The sequence below is a fragment of the Colobus angolensis genome, unplaced genomic scaffold, assembly GCF_000951035.1.
Source record: "Colobus angolensis palliatus isolate OR3802 unplaced genomic scaffold, Cang.pa_1.0 Scaffold95, whole genome shotgun sequence".
Classification (NCBI taxonomy): domain Eukaryota; kingdom Metazoa; phylum Chordata; class Mammalia; order Primates; family Cercopithecidae; genus Colobus; species Colobus angolensis.
The window spans coordinates 4049187-4059333 of NW_012123487.1; positions in this window are offsets into that span (position 1 = coordinate 4049187).

Here is a 10147-nt window from a genome sequence, read left to right on the forward strand (position 1 = left end):
CCCCTCCCCCTTTTGGAGACCACTCCCTTCCCCCCGACACTCCCTCGCGCCGGCAAGTGCGTGCGCGCACGCCCGTTCGCCCACCCCCGCGTTGGGAGCCGCCTCCTCCTTTTCTTCCTCCTCCCTCGCCGCCGCAGCCGGGTCCTAAAGGGCCGGCTTCTCCCCGCCCCCTGCCTTCTCCCCTCCCCCTTTTGGAGACCACTCCCTTCCCCCCGACACTCCCTCGCGCCGGCAAGTGCGTGCGCGCACGCCCGTTCGCCCACCCCCGCGTTGGCTGCGGTCTCTGGGGGTCGCCTACTCTTCCGGGGCAACGTCCCTCCACACTCTTCTGGCCCTGACTCTGACTCCTGTTGGAGAATACGGATAACTCGCGGGTTTGGGTAGGACCGGCGTGGCGGTGGAGAAGAGCGCGTGCTTTTGTCTGCTCTCAGTTCAGTTCGCTAGGACTTCGTTTGCGCACTTCCCATGTAGCCGGCACTGGGCTAACCGCTGGGGAACACAAAGGACATACGGCACCGTTTTGACCTTCCAGTAGATTTCAGTCGGCTCACACCAACTCCTTCCATCCCTTGGTGTCACCCGCCACTGACACGTGGCTTGGAACAATGACTTCTTGTTGGGTGGTTCCTGCGGAGTTTCAGACCCGTCTAGACCAGGCTAGACCCAAACAGCGCCGAATGGTCTTAGTGACTGTTGCAGTTTTCCAAACCTGGGAGCTCGTGACTACAACCTATGAGAACCCAAAGTGCAATGCCCCGCAAAACCTGCCCCCTTCCTCTGCCCCAGACCCCCTCCCTTCTCCGCCTGCTAAAATAATCCCTTAGCACCCTGGGCCCCCACCTACAAATCTCGAGGCACTTGTTGCAGGACAGATCCCAGAACGCCCAGTTGCAGGGGTCTTGGAGAGGTCAGTCAGCTCTCCAGGTGTGAGAGACCTGCTCTGGGGTAAGGCCATTTATGGCTGTCTTCAATAATGCAGATGGACAAGGATGACCTCCTTTCATTGTTCTGTTTGATTTACTGAGTCATCTACCCAAGCCACCCCCAACCCCCATCATTCCAGGCTGGACTCAGCCATAATCATCAACCATCTCCTGGGTTGTGACCCTAACAAAGACCCCCGTCAGAGAGATTCCCTGAGTGAGAGATGGACCATTAAGCTGCCTCCAGCGCAGGTTTAATCTCCCTATACCTCAGCGCCCCTCTTCCCCAACCAGACCCCTCCACTCCGGCTCTTTCTAACTAAGGCTCAGAGCCTGTTTGATTCAATTCAACAGCTAGTTAACCCAGTGGCCACGTGGCTCTGAAGGTGACCTAGATGCCTCCAGGAAGGCAAGTTCCTGGTCTTAAGACACTAAGCTGGGAAGAGTTATGGGGAAAGACTTTGGTAAGATAAAATAAATAAATAAATAAATGTTTATCAGAGGCTTTGAATAAAAGAAATATTTTGGTAGATAGGTGATGTGGTGGTTGAGGAAAGGGGAGTTTCTTGGGTGAGTGGGAACTGAAATTGAAGCTTGTAATTCTACCAGAGGAAATGGACCATTAGCAAGGGCACAGGCAGAGGGAACACCTGAAGCAAAAACACAGAAATGGGGCCGGGCGCGGTGGCTCACACCTGTAATTCCAGCACTTTGGGAGGCCGAGGTGGGTGGATCACCTGAGATCAGGTGTTCAAGACCAGCTAGCCAACCGTGGCCGACATGGTGAAACCCCATCTCAACTAAAAATACAAAAATTAGCTGGGCATGGTGATGCACGCCTGTAGTCCCAGCAACTTGGGAGGCTGAGGCAGGAGAATCACTTGAACCTGAGAGCTGGAAGTTGCAGTGAGCCAATATCGCACCACTGCACTCCAGCCTGGGCGACAGAGTGAGAATCAGTTTCAAAACACACACACACACGCACACGTGCGCGCATACACACACAGAGAGAGAAATGGGAAAATGAGGCTGGGGATCAGAAAGTCAGTCCGCTTCAGCCAGGATGCTTGCAGAGAGCAGCGGGGTGGCAGGAAAATCCAGTTGACTGTATGGAGGTTTGGCTTAATATGCTGGGCAGTAAGGATACAGCATCCATGTTTGAGCAGAGGAAGACATGGACGGAGCTGGACTTCTGGAAATCTTTAGCACTATGTAGAGTGCCGATCTGAAAGTAAAAAAAAAAAAAGTAAAAAGCACTATGTACAGTAACAATCTGAAAAAAAAAATGAAAAAGACACAGGATGGATCGTGATCATTCCAGCTTCATTCTCTCTGGTGTCTCCTGCCTGCTTTGTAAGATGTTTCAGTTGGCCCCACCCACTGAGCTCCTGCAGAGTAGGGACAGGGTCTAGAACAGCACTGTCCGATAGAAATCTACTGCAAACCGCAAACTTGAGCACATGTGCAATTGTGAATTTCTAGTAGCCATATTAAAATATAGTAAAAAGAAATAGGTGATATTTATTTTAATAATATTCTTAATTTGGCGGTATGTCCAAAATACTATCATTTCAGTGTGTAATCAACACTAAAATTAACGAGAGTTAACATTCCTTTTCTTATACTAAATCCTCAAGTTCTGATGTGTATGCTATACAGTACATTTCAGTTTGAAGTAGCCAAAGTTCAAATGCTTGATAGCCGTGTGTGGCCAGGTAGCTAGCAAATTGGACAGCCCACAGTTCTAAATACTGCCTGGCACTAGGTAGGCACTCAATAAATATTTGTTGAGTAAATGAAAAGTACAATCTCTCAAAATATTCCTGGCAGGGCCCCTCATTCTCTTTCTGTCTTAATTGCAATGCTCAGGAGCTGGGGATGAAAGGCTGTGATGAGTCTATTAAGAGGCTAAGAGTGGCATTCATTCATTCATTCATTCATTCATTCATTCACATGCAGCTGCTCACTTACCTTTTGAGATTCATTCTCTTTCCACCTCCTTTTAAAGTTCTTGATCTTTTAGCCAAGAGCAGTGAAGATGAGCAGGCAAAGTGATGCTGACTTGACAAATGCAAAGTACTCAATGAGATTTCACTTTCTAATGAGCCTGAAGGCCACACCCAATTCTTTTCTCCTAGTTCCCAGATTAATGGCCAATTTTACCCTTCCCCACCCTAAATACACACAAACACACAACAAAATAATCCCATCTTGTTAAAGCTTTTCCTAACCTCTCCTGAGCCAGGCCAGCTGCTACGGAGGCTTGAATCACAGAGCATCCTCAATCCATTGAAGCCTAAAGAAGTAGCGGGACTCAGCCCAGGACCCAGAGCTGGTTACTGGCTGGCCTACAACTTAACCATTTTGCTTATTACTGTAGGCCCAGGACTAGAACAATGCCTGCACAGAGATGCTCAAAGAATATTTGTTGAGTGAATCCAGGTTCTCTGCTCCATGTCTCTTGCTTTGCCCATCCCATTATTCCGGGAGCATTCTTCACTTTAGATTTCTCATGAGTCCTCTGCAAAGGTATGTCCTCAGGCTTCAGAGCCTGTCTGTGCCCAGCGGTGAGGACTGGCTGAGAGATGGGGACAGGCTAAGACTGGTTTTCTCCCTTCCCCTTAATCCCTGCCTTTTTCCATCTCAACCATGTTTTATGAACCCCACCCTTACATGGTTTACTGTAACTAGGTACCATCTGTACTATTATTTACATAATTTTTTTAAAGTAAGGCAATTCACTTTTTTTTTTTTTTTTTTTTGCTTACGGTCATTTTTAAAAGAAACTTTGTATCACTACCATAAATGGAAATGCAGTATTGATGGTCATCTATAGATGGTAACCATAAAAATAAACACAATGAAAACAAAACAATGTTATTTGATTTGAGCTGGATAGTGTTGCCTGCTGAAACTTCTGGAGCTGGTAAACTCTCCCCAAGTTAAGAAAGATGAGACAATCTAAAAGAAGCATTCAAGTTAAGTCGACCCAAGCTGAGATTTTCTCCAAGTCATCAGGAGAGGAATGTTTTTAAAAAATATTTTGTTGAAATACACATGCAAAAAAAAGTAGATAAACTAGATAAATATCCACAAATTGACGGCACCATATAACCAGCTCCCAGATCAAAAAGAACATTGGCCAGGCACAGTGGCTCACGCCTGTAATCTCAACATTTTGGGTGGCTGAGGCAGGCAGATCACTTGAGCCCAGGAGTTCAAGACCAGCCTAGGCAACATGGTGAAACCCTGTCTCTACAAAAAAATAAAAATAAAAATAAAAATAAATAAGCCAGGCTTGGTGGTGCATGCCTGTAGTCGCAGCTACTTAGGAGGCTGTGGTGGGAAAGTCATTTGAGCCCAGGAGGTCAAGGCTGCAGTGAGCTGTAATTATGCCACTGCACTCCAGCCTGGATGACAGAGTGAGATGCTGTCTAAATAAATTAATAATAAAGAAAAGAACATTAACAGCATGTGGAAACCCTTTCATGCCCCTGCTGGTTATTATCCCTATGTCCTGCAAGAATAAACATTGTTCTGACTTCTACTGGTGTGGATGAGTTTTCACATAAATGAAAACTTACAATAAGCAGGGTTTTTTGTTTTGTTTTGTTTTTTGAGATAGAGTCTTGCTCTGTTGCCCAGGCTGGAGTGCAATGGTGCAATCTCGGCTCACTGTAACCTCCACCTCCCAGGCTCAAGCACTTCTCCTGCCTCAGCCTCCAGAGTAGCTAGGATTACAAGTGTCCACCACCATGGCTGGCTAATTGTTGTATTTTTCGTGTGAACCAAAAAAGAGTGCAAACAGACAAAGCAATCCTAAAGCAAAAAGAACAGAGTCAGAGGCATCGCATTACCTGACTTCAAACTATACTATAAGGCTACAGGAGCCAAAACAGCATGACACTAATACAAAAACAGACACATAGACCAATGGAACAGAGTAGAAAACCCAGACATGATGTTACAAAGTTGAGAAAAAATAAGCAGTGGGGAAAGTACCTATTCAATAAATAGTGCTGGGATAGCTAGCTAGCCGTATGTAGAAGAATGAAACTGGACCCTTACCTCTCACCATATACAAAATTGAACTCAAGATGGATTAAATATTTAAGTGTAAGACCTCCAACTATAACAATTCTAGAAGAAAGCCTAGGAAACACCATTCTGGACGTCAGCCTTGGGAAAGAATTTATGACTCCTCAAGAGCAACAGCAACAAAAACAAAAATTGACAAGTGGGACCTAATTAAACTGAAAAGCTTGGGCAAAGCAAAATAAGCTATCAGCAGAGTAAACAGACAACCTACAGAATGGGAGAAAATATTTCCAAATGATGCACCTGATAAAGGTTTAATGTCCAGAAACAATTCAACAAGCAAAAAAGCAAATAACCCCATTAAAAAGTGGGCAAAGAACATGATCAGCCACTTCTCAAAAGAAGACATACAAGTGGCCAATAAACATATGAAGACATGCTTAACAACACTAATCGTCAGAGAAATGCAAATCAAAACCACAATGAGATACCATTTCACACTAGTCAGAATAGCTATTATTAAAAAGTCAACAAAACAACAGATGTTGGCAAGACTGCAGGGGAAAGGGAACACTTATACACTGTTGGTGGGAATGTAAATTAGGTCAGCTACTGTAGAAAGCAGTTTGGAGATTTCTCAAGGTACTCAGAACTACCATTCAACCCAGCAATCACATTACTGGGTATATAGCTAAAAGAAAATAAATTATCTTACCAAAAAGACACATGTACTCATATGTTCACTGCAGCACTATTCACCATAGCAAAGACATGGAGTCAACCTAGGTGCCCATCAGTGGTGGACTGAATAAAAAAAAATGTGGTATATATGCACCATGGAATACTACGCAGCCATTAAAAAATAAGAAGAAGAAATCATGTCCTTGGCAGCAACATGGATGCAGCTGGAAGCCATTATCCCAAGTGAATTAACACAGGAACAGAAAATACCACATGTTCTCACTTATAAGTGGGAGTTAAACACTGGTTACTCATAGATGTAAAGATGGCAACAACAGACAATGGGGGCTACTAGATGGAAAGGGACAGAGGGGGAAAGGGTTGAAAAACTAACTGTTGGCTACTAGGCTCACTACCTGGGTGATGGAATCATTCATACCTCAAACCTCAGCATCACGCCACAACACGTATAATAAACCTGCACATGCACCCCCTGAATCTAAAATAAAAGTTGGAATTATATTTTAAAAATTCCTCCTATTTTATCATACATATATAAACCCCACTGTGAATAGCCCACTGTGAATAAAGAAGGTGTTCAGCCAGAACTGGTAAATTGAGAAAAGATGGAAAGTGCTCAAGCCTGTAATCCCAGCATTTTGGGAGGCCGAGGCAGGTGGATCCCAAGGTCAGGAGATCGAGACCATCCTGGCTAACTCAGTGAAACCCCGTCTGTACTAAAAATACAAAAAATTAGCCGGGCGTGGTGGCCGGCGCCTGTAGTCCCAGCTACTCGGGAGGCTGAGGCAGGAGAATGGCGTGAACCCGGGAGGTGGAGCTTGCAGTGAGCCGAGATTGAGCCACTGCACTCCAGCCTAGGGGACAGAGCGAGACTCCGTCTCAAAAAAAAAAAAAAAAAGGAAAGTGCCAATTGTTGGCAAGGATAGGAAGCAAGTGAAACCCCAGGTACTGCTGATAGGAGTATACGTTCATACATTTACTTGGCAAAACTTTTTGGCTCTGTCTACTAAAGCTGAACACATGTGTACCCTATGACCCAGAAATTCCATGTCTAGGTACGATTATAGGTGTGAGCCACCATGCCCAGCCATCATACTTGTTTTTAAAGATGAGGTTATTATATGTCACTCTGGCTGGAGTGCAGTGGTTATTCACAGGCACAGTCATAGCACTTTGTAGCCTCAACCTCCTAGGCTCAAGTGATCCCCCTGCCTCAGCCTCCCAAGTACCTGGGATTACAGGCACATGCCACCATGGATGGCTCATATACTTTTTTGTTCATGGGGGAGTTTTGAGTTTGAGTTTTACTTGTTGTTTCGAGAGGAAGGGAAGAAGCACAAAAGGATAAGAGCATTGCTTGAGCAGAGGAAATGTCCTCTAGTTTTTATACATTCCCCTGGGATTTGCCAAAGACCAGCATAGCCTCCTCCTTGGTGAATCCTGAAACAAAGTGAACAGGGGTGAGGACCTCTGGCTTTTCTGACCCAGATCCTTGGAAAGAAACTCCCTAATGGAAATCTGGGGAACATCATTACGGAAAAGATGAAGAATGGAAAATGTGCTTTGTGGTGATTTTCTGAACAAGCATCAAGTGGCAGGTCAACCACGCAATCGATCACTGTCATCATCTTTGTCTTCAGAAAATCTTAACCAAGTGCCTCCTCCCAGATGATAGGTTAGGCTTTGTATAGCCCTGCCATCTAGAAGTTGCTGATCAGGTTGGATGACTCCACAGCAACCAAATGGAAAGGACACAAAAGAAAAGAAGCAGAATAGAATGTGGGCCCTGGAGGCAGGTAGGAGTTAAGCAGAAAAAGGGCCTTGGGACCAAGCTGCCTAGATTCATGTCCACCTCCTCTGCTTACTGGTTATGTAATTTGGAGCCAGTTATTTATTTAACCTCTCTCAGCCCCAGTTTCCTCATCTGTAATAAGGGGTGATAATAGTGCCTGTTTCAGAGACTTGTTGCAAAGAGTAAATTAGGCTGGGCACTGTGGTTCATGCCTGTAATCCCAGCAGTTTGGGATGTTGAGGTAAGGGGATCACTTGAGGTCATGAGTTCAAGACTGGCCTGACCAACATGGTAAGACCCCATCTCTACTAAAAATACAAAATTAGCCAGGCGTGGTGGTGCACGCCTGTAATCCCAGCTACTGGGGAGGCTGAGGCAGGAGAATCACTTGAACCCTGGAGGCAGAGGTTGCAGTGAGCCAAGATTGTGCCACTACACTCCAGCCTGGGAAATAAGAGCAAAACTCCGTCTCAAAACAACAACAACAACAAAAAACAGAGTAAATTAGGCTTGGCACAGTGGCTCAACCAATAATCTCAACAATCCTGGAGGCCAAGGCGGAATTGCTTGAGGCCAGGAGTTCAAGATCAGCCTGGGCAACACAGCGAGACCCCATCTCTACAAAAAATTAAAATTAAAAAATTGTCCAGGGATTGTGGAGGGTGCCTGTAGTCCTAGCCACCCAGGAGGCTGATGTAGGAGGATGCTTGAGCCCGGGGATTCAAGGTTACGGTGAGCTAGGATTGCAGCACTGCACTCCATCTTGGGTAACAGAATGAGACCCTGTCTCTTATTTTATTTTATTTTATTTTATTTATTTTTATTTTATTTATTTATTTTTTATTTTTTTGAGATGGAGTCTCACTCTGTTGCCCAGGCTGGAGTGCAGTGGCATGATCTCGGCTCACGGCAACCTCTGCCTCCTGCGTTCACGTCATTCTCCTGCCTCAGCCTCCCAAGTAGCTGGGACTATAGGCGCTCGCCACTACGCCCAGCTAATTTTTTGTATTCTTTAGTAGAGACGGGGTTTCACTGTGTTAGCCAGGATGGTCTCGATCTCCTGACCTTGTAATCCACCCGCCTTGGCCTCCTAAAGTGAGGGGATTACAGGAGTGAGCCACCGCGCCCGGCCTCTAATTTTAAAAAATAACAAAAATTTTAAATAAGAGTAAATAAAACAAGGTGAAATCCTTAACCCACTGCCTGGTATGCACCCCTCAGCCAGAGACAGTCCTGCCATTATGATTGCGTTAGGCAAATGAGAGGCGCCCATGTCTTTTGGCATGTTGCAGGAGTAGGGTATGATGCTTAGAGTTCCTTAGGGTGAGGTCAGGAAAGCACTACGTCCCTCCTTCTGTAAAGATGGGAAGATGTTTGCAGAGGAAGGAGAAATTCAAAGGGACTACTTGGTTGGAAGGGATTGGAGTAGTTCCCCAAAGTGTAATGAGGAAAGAGAGGGAGAACTGGATGCATATTGCTTTCAGCAAGTGTGCTCAAGAGTAACAGAAAAGAAATAGAAGAAACCAGAGCACAGGGGTCCTCGGAAGCCTGGAAGAAAGCATGGAAACCAGCCACAGGATTTGGAATCTTATCTGCACTCTTAAGTCAAAGGCCTGGCTGGTCTGCATGGCCTGGGTAACAGGCAGGGAAGTGCAGTGACAACAGGAAGAAAGGAACAAAACTAGCACCGCTAAGTCCATGCAGACACTTTTACAGGTGCTATTTCATTTAATTCTTACAAGTGTCAAATGATGCTTAGACAATTTAAGTGACCTGCCCATGGTCATCCAACTAGTATGTCAAAACCTTACCTTTCCACTACTTCCAAGGAAGCCAAGAAATGGCAACTCTAACTCAGGACCTACTGCCAACCTCAGGGTGTGTGGCCTTGGGCATGCTGTGGCACTCTACTCAATTTCTCTGAGTTTACTCAAGTTCTTCTGAAGGATGAGGGCATTGGACTGCATGTTCTTAGGCACTGGATGAAGGAAATGATGATTCACAGAAGCAGTTTGGTGTGATTAAGAGCAAGGATTTTGAAGCTGCATGACCTAGCTCAAGTCTTGGTTCACACTACTGCAGTGGATGTTCACCTTTATCCCATTCTCTTTTCCTTCCTTCACACACAGAAGTTTAGCTCACATAGTCACAAGTGACTAGCTGTGGGCAGCGAGCTGTGAGATGAAGTGACGTGTCAGTCCTAGTCTGAGGCAACGGAACAAAACCTACATGACTCCTCAGTTTCTGTCTTCTTCGTGTTTTAAATGGTGAGGCTGCAATATGGCAGAGTCTCCACCAGCCTGGATCCTGAATGACTGTATGGATTAAAGATTAGAGCCTCCTGCCTTGAATAGCTAATGAGTGTGAATTAAACCTCTGTTGTTTTAAGCCATTAAGATTTGAGAAGGTTGTTATTGTAGTATAGGCTAGTCTATCCTGACTAATGCAACCATTTACTAGCTGTGTAAACTCAGGCAAGTTTCTTTTTTTTTTTTTTTTGAGATGGAGTCCTGCTCTGTCACCCAGGCTGGAGTACAGTGGTGTGATCTCGGCTCACTGCAACCTTCACCACCTGGGTTCAAGTGATTCTCCTGCCTCAGCCTCCCAAGTAGCTGGGACTACAAGCGTGTGCCACCACGCCTGACTGATTTTTGTGTTTCTAGTAGAGACGGGGTTTCACCATGTTGGCCAG